General features: G+C 46.3%; 1 long non-coding RNA gene across 2 annotated transcripts; it reads left to right on the forward strand.

The window, feature by feature from the left end:
• The first annotated feature begins 10,697 nt into the window (after positions 1–10,697).
• Positions 10,698–14,026, forward strand: LOC103277746 (uncharacterized). Of its 2 annotated transcripts, XR_010003166.1 has the most exons (3): positions 10,700–10,759; positions 10,867–11,584; positions 12,696–14,026. It is a non-coding gene; the product is annotated as an uncharacterized LOC103277746 (long non-coding RNA). The 2 variants fall into 2 exon arrangements; XR_010003165.1 differs by having other exon boundaries at positions 10,698–11,584.
• Positions 14,027–15,414: the final 1,388 nt, after the last annotated feature.

The following is a 15,414-nucleotide window of genomic DNA, read 5'->3' on the forward strand; positions in this document are numbered from 1 at the left end:
AATTATACATATGCCTATGAATTGAAAGAAAATTGGTAGAAAATGTTCTATCGGTGGCACCTGATCCCAAAAAGAATATCATAATTTACCAAAGGCAAGAAGATTAAATGCTGGAAATGTGGAAGAGGTGAAGGATCGTATCTACACATGTGGTGGTCTTGTGAGAAGGTAAAACCGTACTGGAGGGAAATCCACGATAAATGTCAAAAAAATTTAAAGATTAAAAATACCGCTACTCCCAGAATTCTTTCTATTGGGCATGACGAACAACCAATGGAGAAAGAATGAAGACAAAATCTTTACACATTTAACAACAGCTGCCAGATTAGTTCTTGCAAGATTATGGAAACAGAAATTAATACCAAAAGTGGAAGAATTGATAAAAAGAATATGGGATATAATGAATATGGACTACCTAACGTTCCTGCTATCAACAACACAAAATAAGCCCAAAAAAGGATAGATTGGACACCGGTAAAGGACTGGATGAAGAAAGAAAACGTTAGAATATTGTTATAAAGCCCTTAACACGAAGGAGAAATGTCAACTGTCGACACAAAAAAAATGAATGATACCAACAACATAAATAATACAAATAGTTATAACAACTTTATAGAGAAGAATGGAAGTCAAGAATCGACAAAGGACCCCTACCCCCCCCCATCCTTATTACCCCTTTCCCCCTCACTTTCTACCACCACCCCTCTCTACCCCCCATCCTTTCTTCCCCCTATACTTTCCTAACCCACTAAGGTGGTTTTTATTGTTATTTTCAAAATTTAAAAAAATTATTTAAAACAGAAAACACTGACTACAAAAATGCGTTGGATAATCCAGAATGTTGGATAAGTGAGACTCTGCTGTACTAGTACAAATACTGTACTGCAGACCGACCGCCTTTAATGAGGGGAAACAGACTAAAACTCTGACTCTCAGCTTTAAAAGTATGCAACGTGAAAAGTTGCTCCTTTATTTTGCTTAGGATATCTCTTGTAAGCCTGTCAGCCTCTTGGTGGATGAGTTTCATTTCCCTCCATGATGCTGAGGATCCTCTGTGGATGGGTTCCCCCACACCCCAAAAAATGCATACCTTCCTTTCCCAGCTCTTCTTTCTCCTTTGGAGCATGGAGACCTCCATCCTGCCCCTCTTCTTCCCCTGAGAGGAAGGCCAGAGGCAGTTCCTTCCCAATGGCCGGCTGCCTGCCTGTCTGTCTGCCTGCAGGACAAAATGGCTGCTTGAGGGGGAGATGTGGAGTAGCAGGACCCTCCAGGCCTAAGGAGGGGCTACCAGGACCCCAGGGCCCAAATGGGGAGGAAGAGAGGCCTTTCCTGCCCACATTGGCCTCCATGGCTGGGAAGGCCATTCTCACAGTCAAGCCTTCTCTTTCTAAAGGAGCAACAAAATGAATGTTTCAATTTGGAGGGAAATAAACTGCAGCCCAGAGATGGAGAAGGTGGGAGAGAGGGCAGGAAGTTGAGGCAAAGAGCCACGGAAAGGGTTTCAGAGGAGCTATGCAAGGAGGATCCATTCACACGCAGATAATGACCTGGCCTCTACATCCTGTCCTTCAAACCAAGGTGCCTTTTCCTCTCCTTCTCCTCCCACATCCAGCCTTAAGAATAGTTGGCATGGATGAATATATTGCTGGACCAAACCAGAGTCGAAAATCCATTAAACTAGGCCCCGAGGGGCTTGTTTTCAAAGCCACAAGCCCTGCATTGGCCCCAAATGTGAGGAAGAGTAACTATGGAGGCTCTCTCTCGCTCTTGGCCTTCATTCAGCCACAAAATGGCTGCTGACTCTGTTTTGGTTCTGGAGAAATCTAGAGGCACCATTTCTGGCTTTGTGCCTAGCCTTTGGGGAATGTGGGGCCATGACCCCCTTCTGCCCCAGGCAGCCCTTCTCCAAGGCAGACCCCACAGCCATTCCCCCTTCAGTTTCCACTCATGGCTTCCGACTTGTATTCCCAGGTCCAGGTCTGCCACTGTCTACCCTTCTCCTTTTCCACCTCAGCCGCCCTGAGATGTTTATGCCATTCAGGAGTTTCCATGCGTTTCAATGTCGTATCTTTTTTAAAAAGTTAAAAACCAATAAAATTAGAGCCTAAGTTTTGAAAACCAATCAAAATTCCTCCATGAGATGGCATTTCTCCTTTAATTTCCAGTCAGGGCTTCCGACTTGTATTCCCAGAAGCAGGTCCTCCGTTGTCTTCCCTTCTCCTTTTCCACCTCAAACAATCTCAGGATTGAAGTTTCCATCAGGAAAGGTTGCAAAGGGATCATGTTCACAGCAACCTGGGTGCCGTTTATGGTGAAGTGTCAATACTGGCTTAGCTTTAAAGGATTGTTATTATTTAAGTCAAGCTCTCAACATTGCTACCACACTCAAAAATGTTCCCAATCATTATTTTATTGTTAGCAATGGGATCTCCTCCCAGGAGTCACACGTTTGCCTGTTTAAACCTCCTTGGGGTGTTTTTTTATTTGTCTTTTGGGGTCTTGGTTCGATTTTCTCAGGAATTCAATTCAAAAGAAAGGCTTAAATCCCCCTTCTTGAATGAGGCCTCCTCCAGATTAGTATGACTACAATTTCCATCACCCAGGAGGGCACACTGGGTGAGGACAATGGGCGCTGTAATCTGACACATCAGACGTTATGGCACTGTGCATGGAATGGAGGTCAGTGTCTACTGACGGAAAAACTGAATGCCTACGTGGTGCATCACAAGGATATCATCAAAACAAACTCCCAGGATATGAATACAGGCAACTTTCAATGGGGTTTGTGTCTGTTTCTACTTCAGGGTGCTTCCAGACAGCACCAAATCATGGCCTGTTCCTCATTCCTTTTACCCTAAAGACATGGGGAAAGTTGATTACAGGGAAAAAACTTTGTCCTGGCAAGAGAAACATCACCACCCACCTATTTATCAATGTTCATGACACACAAATTTTGCCATGTAATCAACTTTCCTCATGTTTTTACAACAGAAGTAATGAGGAACTGACATTTATAACCCAGGAACAAACCAAGATAAAAGAATTCCGTATTTTCTGAGTGTAGGGACATACAGAGATTCAAAGATCCGAATCTTCTGGCCAGAACTGGGATATTCCCACAATTTTTTATCTCATGGTTTTTCGGCTTTGTAGCTATTCCCTCTGTGTTTTCAGCTAATGACATCTAGCCACCTTCCATTTTGAACCAGGAGTTCCTGGGATATAGATACTGTGTGAATGGGCCCTTGGATGCCCCCAAAGGGTTGGATTCTTGTTTTTAGGAAGTTGAATACAGTAGAGTCTCACTTATCCAAGCCTCGCTTATCCAAGCTTCTGGATAATCCAAGCCATTTTTGTAGTCAATGTTTTCAATATATCATGATATTTTGGTGCTAAATTCATAAATACAGTAATTACAACATAACATTACTGCGTATTGAACTATTTTTTCTGTCAAATTTGTTGTATAACATGATGTTTTGGTGCCTAATTTGTAAAATCATAACCTAATTTGATTGTTTAATAGGCTTTTCCTTAAACCCTCCTTATTATCCAAGATATTCGCTTATCCAAGCTTCTCCTGGCCTGTTTAGCTTGGATAAGTGAGACTCTACTGTACCAATTATTGTTAAGTGTCAATGTTTCCTTAACTTTATTCATGTGCATTTTAAGTGTGGAAAGAGGAAAGAGGGCCCTGTATATAGAAAGACCAAAGGCCCCAGTAGAGTCTGCAAGGCAATGGGAGTATCTCAAGGTATCTCAGGAGATGCAGAGGAAGGAGGCTCCCTTCCAGAGATCCATTGGTCCCTGGGCCCCAAAGCAACCGAACAGTGGCCAAAGAGCCTCCGGAAGATGCCCCCAAGGGCTGAGCTTCTTCCTTCCTTCCTTCCTTCCTTCCTTCCTTCCTTCCTTCCTTCCTTCCTTCCTTCCTTCCTTCCTTCCTTCCTTCCTTCCTTCCTGGGAGGGTCTGGGGGCCCCTGGCAGCCTCTGGCCTTGGGAAGAACTAGGGACCCTCCAGAGCAGGAGGAAGAGGCCCTTTCCTCCCTGAAGAGGAGCCAAGGGGGCCTCTGCCTGGGGCTCCAGAGGGTCCCATGGTCCCCAAGTCCACCCTTCAAAGCAGAAAAGTGAGACACGCAGGGCCACCATACCTTGCTTTCTTTCTGCTGGGCCCCCCTCCCTCCCTCCCCCCTCCCTCCCAAGAGCAGCTCCAGGCTGGTTGTTATTTTCCTTTGAAAAGGTTCCATTCCTGCCCAGGTTCCAGGGCTGGTGGTGTTTACCTGGTTGCCATGGAGACCAGGGATTCTGAGCAGCCTACAGACAGTTGGCCCCACCATTGCCTTCCAGGCCACCAACATGGGTAGAGGGCTCTCTAAGCAGATCCAGCCAAGGCCGCCCCCCACGGATGCCTCTTCAGCCCAGGCCCCTCCATGCGCGCCCCTCAGGATGACCCTGGACACGTGGTTCAGGGTAAGGGCTACACTCCCTTTGGGAGCCCTCCCCTCCCGCTCCCTTTGGAGCTCTGGGGCCAGCCCTGTTCTGGTGCTGTGTGCCCCCTTCATTGCCTCCCTCTGCTTTTGCAGAAGGTCAGAACAAGGTGCCCACATCTCCACCACGTGGGCCCCGAAAACATAGAGGCTATTCCTGTGGCTCCTCCAAGGTAAGCCCTGGGTCCCCATTCTCTCCAGGGTCCCCCCTCCATTCTCCTCAAGGGAATCTGTAGCCCAAGAGGGGAGGAGCCCCAGAGGAGGAGGGGCCTGCCTTCTCCCTTTGGGTCCCTGTTCCACTCTCAGGGAGTCCCTTTGGGGGTAGGGGGTAATTCGCATGTGGGAGGTGATTGGTCAGGAGGGAGAGAAGGGAGGGGGATATGCAAAGTTTGGCCAGTGGAGATTGTGAGATAAGGGGAAATTTGCATGTGGAAGGTGATTGGCCAGGGGAAGGAGAGGAGGGGCCCCTGGGAGAGAGGCCAGATATGCAAAGTGTGGCAAGTGCAAATTGTGAGGTAAAGGAAAATTTGCATGTGAGAGCTGATTGGCCGAGGGAGGGAGAGGAGGGAGGGGCCCTGGGAGGGAGGGGGGATATGCAAAGTTTGGCCAGGGAGGATTGTGAGGTGGGAGAAATTTGCATGTGAGAGGTGATTGGCTGGGAGATGGCGGGGGGGGGGGGGGTTCTTGGGAGGCGTATTTCAGCACATAATAGTCGTCCCCATGCAATAGTCGCACTCCCCCTTTTTTGGTTTGAAACTGGGCATTTTGGCTTCTTTTTTCTCATAAAATTTTCTTGAGCATTTTCAAGTTTTTTCAAGCTGAGAAACAAAAAAGAGGATGAGGGTAGTGGACTTCTTGTTATTAAATGCCTGAGCTTTAGTGGGGACTTTTGTTTTTGTTTTGCTTTCAGATTTTATTTTATTTTTATTTATTTATTTTGTGGAGACTTCTCTTAATTTTCTTCCTGGCTAGTGTTTATCCCTGATGACTGAGCTTGGTGAAATATACTATTCAATTGATGAGTCTCCACAATAACTGCATTTGGTTTTAAATGTTTTTAATGCTTAATATGTATTTATATCTTATTTCTGGACATTATTATGCTTTGTGTAATTTTTGTCTTGTATTTTAAGTTAAATGTGCTTCGATTTCTATTGTATTATATTTATACCCTGTGTATTTGCAATGTGGCACTGAAGTGGCCAAACTGTAAGCTCTTCAGGATGAGAACCGCAGGGTAGAAATAGAGTAAATCAATAAATAATAAATTCTCTTGTCCCCTTCCAGACCTCCGGAGCCACAAGGAATGCTCGCGGAGGAGCCCTCTCTCCTGACGCAGATCATTGAAGTGAGGCCAGCGTCCAAGGTAGGGAACGAGGCCTTTCCCTCCCAGGAACCTTCTAGAAATATAGGCTTTCCCCAAGTTACAAACAAGATGGGTTCTGTAGGTTTGTTCTTAAGCTGAATTTGTTTGCAAGTTGGGACAGGTACATCTTTAAAGTGTAACTCCAATTGAGAGAGAGAGAGAGAGCGCTAGCTCTTTGGATAGCATAAGGAAGCGTTAACGTTCCTGTCTGAATTTGTTTGCAAGTTGCAACAGGTACATCTTTAAAGTGTAACTCCAATTGAGGGGGGGGGGAGAGAGAGAAAGAGAGCTAGCTCTTTGGATAGCATAAAGAAGAGTTAACGTCCCTGTCGTGTTCATTTTGCTGTCTGTACCCGTTCAGAAGATTTCATCTCACTTTCTATCCCTGGGATCACTTGATTTTGAAAATTTACCTCTGGCATGCCAGGGAAGGACACACTTCAACACCGTGGCTCTTTACTCCACTTCCAAGGCCCTTGGCCTACAATTGACTCAGGACTGCCAAAGTAGGGGAGCATGGGACATGTGATAGGAGCCCTAGGAAAGAGTGTGTGATGAGGCCCCAAGTAAAAGCTGTTGGATGGAGTTGTCAGATGTTGCCTTGGAGCCCACTGAAGTCTCCTTCCTTAGAGGTTTTTACTAGGCATGTGCGATCCATGAAAACAATGGTTCAATATTCGCTTCAAAAGTAGGGGGCGCTGGCGCTTTGTTTCTGGAGTCATTTCCGAATTTTGAAGCAAAAAATTCAAAACTTTCTGAAACTTCCGAATCTTCGTATCTACTTTGTTAATGGTGGATGCGCATGCACATGAAGGAAAACATCGTCAATGGGGGAAAATTGAGGGGCCTCTCTCCCCCTCATTTTTGAGCTATCCTAATGAAATTTGCTACAGTGGTAGAACACAAAAACCACTGTTAGCTCACCAAATTTAAGAATGTTTGACATCCTCAGAATTTTCAAAGTTTTTATAAAAAATATTTTTAATAATAACAAAAATCTGTTCCAGGTTTGAAAGTGTTATTTCCTGTTTCATTGGGTTGTCTTTACTTTGAAAGTCATTGTTCTACTTTAGAAACTTTGTTTTTGTGGCTGAAACTTTGTTAAATTGGTGGATAGTGTCCCAGGAAACCATAATGTGGTATCATGTCCCTTGCGTAAAGACAAAGTTTTGGCAGTGTAAAGTTTTGCCATGTTTCTATAACAGAACCAATTAGGAAATGACATTTATCACCCAGGAACATAAATCATAGTACACCATCAAATCACTCCTGACAGATGGCAATCAGCCTCTGAATAAGGAAATTTGTTCCTGGTTTGAAACTGTTTCATTGGGTTTTTGGGGGCTGAGAATGTGTGACTTGCCCAAGATCACCCAGTGGGTTTCCATGGCTGAGTGGGGAATTAAGCCACAATCATAGTCCAACTCTCAAACCACTACACTACACCATGCTGTCCCAAAAAGGGGGCGTTGTTTCTTCCTATGAGGCTTAGCCCGCTTCCGATGTTACACTATGTCTTAGGAAAAAGCCTCAGTCTTTTGGGTTTTTTTAAATGAATGCTCCCATGAGAAAATGTATAAGGATGTGGGTGAACTACAATTCCCAAAAGTCTTGGGTCAACCCTCCCAAAACTTCCCCAGGATTCACAGCTGGCCATATTGGATCTGTGTGCCAAGCTTGGTCCAGATCTTCTTATTCCAGATTATATGGGAGTGGGGATTCATATAATCCAGTTTAAATCAGATAATCTGGAATCAGATCCTTGGATATAGGGCAATGTAGATGAGCTCACTTCCATACTGCCTTTGTATCCCTGGATATGATCCTAGATTATCTGCTTTGAACTGGATTATATGAGTCTACACTGCCAGATAATCTGGGATAAGAAGATAATCTAGGAGTGGGTTTCTTCCGATGGGGCTTAGCAGAGGCGAGGGCATTGCAAAAATACAGGCTCCCTCCACTTCTGATACCCAGTTTAAGAGCAGGAAGAGGAAGTGGTTTGCAAGGAAGATCCCTCCGCTTCTGCAAGCCAATTTAACAACCACATAGAAACCAACCACTCCAGGACGGGAAGGGGATTTCTCTCCTGACTAGCAACAGTTGGTTGAATTAAAACACTTTCTCATATATCCGAAGGTTATCTGAAGGTAATTAGAGGCATGGGCGCCAACACTTTAAATTGGAAGGTTAAATTCGAAGTGCCAAACCACCTCGAAACCCCATTTAGATCTATTACAATTAATGAATTTATTACGATTAATGATTTTTCTGATTAATTTGCTCAACCCTACTTTTAAACAGCGGCTGCTTGCCCATTTGTCAGGAGGGCTCTCCTTGTGTGTTCCTGCAGGACAGAAAGGGGTCGAACTAGATGTCCCAGCTTTCAGTTTCTTCCAAAAGCTTCATGGCTTTCATGTTTCAAATTATAGTATAGAAGTATAGAGGGGTAAATCAAATGTGCATAAACTCTGTGAGGATTAGTGATGGAAGCCAAGGTGGTGGGTTGTACTGGGGGCGGGATGAGGGGTAATTGTATTGTGGGTGGTGGCTTGTCTATGTATGTGTATGTTTGTAATGTGTATTGTGGGTGCATTGTAATTTTAAAATAAAATTTTAAAAAGAGTAAGATGCAGTAGCTTAAAAGGCCCATGCGATTCTAGGCTGCATCAAAAGAAATACAGTGTTGAGATGGAGGGAAGTCCTAGTCCCACTTTATTTTGCTTTGATCAGACTTCAGGCGGTTCCAGACAGTGGTAAAGTCTACTTTGACTGTGCAGACTGTAGTTCGCACACCGCCAAAAAAAAAAAGCCCACACTTTCTGTGGCCGCTGTCTACATGTCCTCCCGGTACTTAGTGGAAGAACAGGGAGATACCCCACCTCCCCAACCCCCCCCCCCCCCCAAACCCCTTTTTAAAAATAAAAAACTTACCCGGCCTCCATTAGCATGGTGAACTTCAGCATCACACTAATAGAGGTTGGGTAAGTTATTTTATTTTTAAAATGGGTTTGGGGGGGTTCGGAGAGGGAGTTAGAGCACTCTAGCTTTTCTTGAGTCTGATTCAGCCTGGAAAATGTGAAATTGCTGTGCGGACAGCCCCTTCAGAAGTCCCAGGATTTCTGATTGGCCAGTCTAGACAGTGCCCATAGTGGCTTTTCCCTGCACCTTTAGGGAGGCGCGGAACAAACCCACTAACAAATTAATTCACCACAAAGCAGGGTTTTCCTGCTTTGTGGCGAAAGCATTCGCAATTTTGTGGGGCATCATCTGGACACCCCCGACAAGTACAGTATCTGACATGGCGCACATTTTGCACCCTGTCTGGATACACTCTTCTTCACACCTGGAATAACCCCGTGTCCAGTTCTAGGCGAAGCAATTCAAGGAGGCAGTTGACAAGCTGGAATATGTCCAAAGAAGGATAATGAATATAATCAGAGATCTGGAAGCCAAACCCCTTCTGCCCTTCAGGACACTTTCTATGAGGCCTGTAAACCATGAATTCCTATGAGGACAAGCTCAGGGAGTAGGGTGTGTTTAGCTTGGAGAAAAGAAGGCCGAGAGGGATATGAGAGCCATGTTTAAATATCAGAAGGGATGTCACATTGAGGAAAGGGGAAGCTTGTTTTCTGCTGCTCTAGAGACAAAGGCATAAAGGAGTAATAGAAAAGAGATTCTGTCTAAACATTAGGAAGAAATTCCTGACAGAAAAAGCTGTTTGATAGAGGGCTTTTGCTGCCTGGGAGTCCAATAGCGCTTCCTTCTCCTGAATGGCAGAAGTGGGTTGGATTAGATGGCCTTTGGGGTTATCTGCCAATTCTATGATTCTTTGAATGTATTAATCTACAATCCATCAGCAGCTGTAGCCACAGAAATCAAGCCTCCCCCTCCCCAATGGGACACCCTTTCAAATATTTAAACATGGTCCTCATGTCCCCTCTCCGCCTTCTCTTTTCCAAGGCAAATATTCCCAGCTCCCTCAGCAGCTCCTCAGAGGGAGTCATGGTTCTCAGACCTTTCACCTTTTTGGTCACTCTTCTCTGGTCACAATCTTGTTTATCCCTCTTTCCTGATCTTTGGTGCCGAGAACTGGACACAGACTTACTTCAAGCAAGCCCTGATCAAAGTAGAAGAAAGACAGAGATTTAGGGACAAGAGATGAGTTGTGGGTCTCATAGGAACTGTGACCAGCAAAGAAAATTAGCTGCCCTTTCCCCTTGGGTTCCTCCATCCTGTCCTCTCCCCATCCCTCATATAAGCTGGACCAAGGCAGCAGTTAGCATCCAAGAAAGTAGGGCTGTTCCATTTTGGTTCCCAGGTGGGCCTTCGCTGAAGAGGGGAGGGGATCCTGCAGCCCTCAGGTGTTGTTGGACTGCAAATTCCAGCAGTTCCAGTACAGTGTGGTCAATGGGGAAGAATGCTGAGGGTGGCAGTCCAAACATTACTGGGTATTCTAGTCCTGAGAAACAGAGGGGAATGGAAAGAGGGAGATTGCAGCAGAAAAGCCCTTATTTGGTGGAGCCTTGAATTTCTCTTTCTTTCTGTGCAGTTTCTGGGGAGAGAAAAGCTCCCCTGGGAGGTCAGCAGCCTGGAGGTGGAGAGGGGAAGCCTGACCTCCTCCGAGAGTGCAGAGAGGTACCTCCTGTCCATGTTTTGGGGGGAAGCAGGCTGGGATCTGGGGAATTTGGGGCTCAGAGATCTGGAGGTGGGTGTCCCAGAAGGTTCCCTTCTTCCCAGGGGCTAGCAAGGTCCTTGGGATGGGGCTTGTCTTGGGGGCCTTAGGAGGAATGGAGGGGAGAAGGTGGCCAGGGATCCCAAACTGAGTCCTTCTATCTCTTGCCTTTCTAGCAGCTTCCTCTCAAAGAAAATCCTAACTTCCCCAAAGAACAAACTATCCAGAGAGTTGGTGAGTAAAAGAAGGGGGCTGGAAAGAGGGGAGCTTGCCTCACTTCTTCCTTTGGGAGACGATTTCTGGCTCAGAGCACCCACTTCCCTCTTTGTCCTCCTCAACAGGGTTCAAAGGAAGTTGGGATCCCTTCGAAGATCCTGAAGGAGGGGGCGGCCCAGGGCCTTGATACAGAGAGGTTCCTCCTTCCCAGGTTCAGGGGCACATGGCAGGCAGAGGTCTCCTCCCTCCCTCAATTGAGGCCAAGGGGGTCTCAGCCTGCAGCCTTTTTCCAGGGAGGCTTGGGGGACTCCACCTAAGAGAGAAGGGAGGACTTCTTGTGACCTTGCCTTCTTGTCTCCTTGCAGTGTCTATGAGCCCCCTCAGAAGACATCAAGGGTAAAGGGGGTAGTAAAAAGGGGGTGGGCCCCTTCCTCTCCACCCCCTGCCTCTTTTCATCTCCCTGCCCCTCCTTGAACCTTCTTCCTCCTACTCTAGTCTTTCTCCCCTGGGCTGACTTCCCATTCCTTCTCTTTTGGCCCCATACTAACGATGGAAGGGGGCAGGCCCTATTTCACTCCTCTGCTCAATTGTCTTTTACAGGACTCTGAAGCAGCAATGCTGGCGGACATCCCCAGCCTGGAGGATGAGGTGTGGGACCCTCTCCCCAGTTCGAGCAGGTGCGTTGCTCTTCACCAGGAGGGATGACCATTGTAACCCTTCTTGTCCTCAGTCGCTGTTCTACCAGGCCTCACCTCCTTGTTCCTCTCTTCTAGATCCCTAGGACATGAGGAAGAAGACCCGGCTCTGCACCCTCGGAGATGGTCCTCCCTGGACCCAGAGCAGGTAAGGCCCAGTTCCCCCTGGCAAGGCCTGGGACCACCACTGAGGAAGCATCACCCAATGCCTTCCTCAGGATGCAGAAAAGGGGCTCCTGCATTGACCTTCTAGGTGGCAGGGTTGTCCAGAAATGTCCAGCCTTCAAGTAGGCTGCTCTTCTTGGCCCGCGTTCAGTTGTCTCTTTGGCCACTAGAAAGGTATGTTGGGACTCCAATGCCCAGCTCCTTTCAGCAGGCACCACACACACATTCACCTACTGCTGCTCTCCCTCCATTTTTGACTCCCCTGTCTCTATGGGGCCTTGAGTGGTCTCCCCACAGGGTTGGAGACAAGGCTGATCCTGACCATGGCTCCCTTTTCCCCCTTCCCTACAGGGCTTGTGGTGAATTGGTATGCGCCTTACTAAATTCACCGTATTGTAGCCTGGAGGCGGCGCTAAACCTGTTCCTGGTCAAGGTGAAGGAGGGACCTTGGCTGGCTCAGGAGGGCAAGGAACAGGGCAGCCCCACTTTCCTTCCACAACAACCCTTCCATTAAAACTTCCTTTGGAGCCCTCCTTCCTCCCTCGAGGCACCTTCCCACGGTCTATTTCAAAAGTTCCTCAAAGGACTCCTCTCCAGTTTGACCGTCCCCTATGAACCCCCTGGAGGGGCTCCTCCATGCTCCTCCATGCATAGTGTGCAAAAGTCCCTTCCCTCCTTGCCAAGCCCCTGGCTTGGATAACAGGGCCTCCCTATTATCCAACAGTTTCAGTTATCTGAGATTGGGCCCACCCCTTTATGTCAGATAACCAGAACTCTACTGTATATAGCAGCTCAAACTACATTATTTGGCGGCATAACATTTGGGGCAACTGGGTCAGGTCTTCAGAGGAAGCCGTGCTCCTATCTTCCTCACCTGATCCCCGACTTTGGGTATAAATATCTGAGGACAAGGTCTCTGGTTCTCTTGGCTGAATGGTCTATTCCTTTGGAGAGTATCTTATTTCATCCCAGACTTTTCTTTGCAAAGGCATATACTTGAACTGTGTAGTGTAGAAAGATGTCTTGAGAGACTGTGACCACTTTGGGACTGTTCTTGTTAATCTATTAAATGGAATTGCATTCGTATTTTCCAGTGAAACCCCCAGAGAAGGCCAACCCATTTGTGGCTGTCAGTGGCCTTTACTAGCCTATGAAGCAGGTGGCCATTCCTCCTTCCCTGGCGCTGTGGATCCCGATGGGCCGAGATACCCCTTGGGTTCCCCCTGCCCTCCCACCCACCCCTTCCTTACCTGGATTCACCTGGATGGAGGCCTGGCTGCTGGGGGCCATGGAGGAAGAGGGGCAGCGCATCCCACTTGCAGGGCCGCTCCGGATGAAGGATCCAAGGGACAGTGACCATCGAGGGCCCATGACCACCGAGGGACGCTGAACATCAAAGGACCCTGGCCATCAAGGGACATTAACCTCAAGGGAGCCTGACCATAGAGGAAGCCTGACCATTGAGGAACACTTAACATCAAGAGACCCTGACTGGCACCTGCAAGAACAAGGAGGGAGAAGACAGAACTACTTTTTTTTCTTTTATTGTAAAAATTTAAAATTTGTGTTTGTTGTTATTTAACATATTGTTATTGTCTTGTTGTGTGGGAGAGGATCCCACTCCCCTGTGAAAGCGCTGCTCTTCCCATTTGGCCACTATGGCTGCCTCCTGTGAATTGGCGCTTTCCATGGCCCTCCTCTGCAAACCCCAGGACTCACAGCCCAGCACTGGAAGAGAAGAGCTGCCCTTGAACAGCACAGTGAGAGAAGCCCCCCCCCCCCCCACTCTCTGTTTTTTGTAATTTAAGATGATATAATTGTATAATCTAATATTGTATAATTTAATTTTTTCTGGTGAGAATAAATGTACCCCTTTAATTTTACTTTGACACTTTCTATGGATTCCTTTGGGGAGGGAGACCCAAATTGCCCAGGACCTGCAACTGAGACCCCATCAACACTGAATTTTTCATGCAGGTTGAACTGCATATGAGGCTGAGTTAATACTGCCCTCTATCCCAGGATCTGATCTGCTTGGATTATATGAGTCTGAGAAAAGCAGATAGTCTGGGATCAGATCCTGGGCTATAGAGCAGTGTAGATCCAACCGAAGTCTGTACTGAACATATAATACAGTACAAACTGCATGAAATGACAGTATAGATAAGGTTGTAGGCCCCATCTACACTGCCATATAATCCAGTTTCAGAATGCTTATTAACTATAGCTCAAACTATGGCAGTGTAGACGGGGCAATAGTCTGTGTTGTATAGACTTTTTAACCAGGGTTGTCATGTCGGGCAACACTGACGTAAATTGTGATTTATTGTATTATTTTATAGTCTGTTTTGTAATCAAGTATATAATATCTGCTGTACAGTTTTAAACATCTTTGTTTAGAATAAAAGTACTCCTTTCTTTTTAATTTGGCGCTTTCCTTAGATTCCTTTGGGGAGAGAGAACCAAACCGCCCAGGATCTGCAACTCAGGCCCCATCGATACTGACTCTTTCATGCAGGTTGAACTGCATGGTATGATGAGTGTAGGCTCATCCATATTGCTCTACACTGACTATATAATCCAGTTCAAACTGCATGAAATGGACAGTGTAGATGGAGCCATAAGACTCATTTGCACTGCTATATAATCCAGAATTCTGATTAACTGCAATTCAAAATGGATTATATGGCAGTGTAGATGGGGTCTAAGAGGAAGAAGTGAGAGAAGATGCCAATTCTGCCATGTACACTGGATTCACATTGCCCTATATTCCAGGACCTGATCCCAGATTATCTGCTTGAAACTGAATTATATGAGTCTACACTGCCAAATAATCTGGGATAAGAAGATAATTTGATATCAGATCGTGTGATAAGGGCAGTGTGGAAGGGGCCATAGTTGGTACAAAGTAAAGGTAAAAGTTTCCCCTGACTTTAAGTCCAGTCATGTCTGACTCTGGGGATTGGTGCTCATCTCCATTTCTAAGCCAAAGAGCCGGCGTTGTCCGTAGACACCTCCAAGGTCATGTGGCGGGCATGACTGCATGGAGCACCGTTACCTTCCCGCCGGAGCGGTACCTATTGATCTACTCACATTGACATGTTTTCGAACTGCTAGGTTGGCAGAAACTGGAGCTAACAGCGGGCGCTCACTCCGCTTCCGGGATTTGAACCTGGACCTTTCGGTCTGCAAGTTCAGCAGCGTCAGTGCTTTAACACACTTGGCCACCGGGGCTCCCAGTTGGTACAAATGTGTGTGTTATTTCACTGTGTCATGTTAAGATCATGTTGTGATCATGATGGCATAGCTGTGTCAATAAAATTTGTCACATTTCTTTAAAAAGAAATGTTTGTGTGTGCATTTTTAAAATGTTTCGCTGGGGGAACTGCTTGTGGAAATACAAAAGTGTGGATAGTAGCAAACCCTGTTCGTAGTAGTCTGCAAGTAGAAAATGAGTGAAGAGTGTGAACCTGCAACAAAAGAGGCCAATGCTAATAGTCCTAAGACTATTAGAAATATGTGTTTTCTGATGGTCTTTGGCGACCCCTCTGAAGCCCCCTCATGACTTCTCCAGGGGTATCGACCCCCAAGTTGAGAAATGCTGTTCTACATTAATGCATCCTGGTTAAACGGCCATAGTTTCAATCACCTGGAATTCTGGGAGATGTAGTTTGAGAAGGCTCTTAGCCTTCCCTCACCAAACGATAACTTCTAGGATTCCATAGCCTTGAACCATGGCAGTCAAGTGGTGTCAAACTGCATTAATTCTAAAGTGAAGATTCATCTCTGCTACGCCAGTTCAACAATAGTAAT

Source organism: Anolis carolinensis, chromosome 2 (genome assembly GCF_035594765.1).
Source record: "Anolis carolinensis isolate JA03-04 chromosome 2, rAnoCar3.1.pri, whole genome shotgun sequence".
NCBI lineage: Eukaryota > Metazoa > Chordata > Lepidosauria > Squamata > Dactyloidae > Anolis > Anolis carolinensis.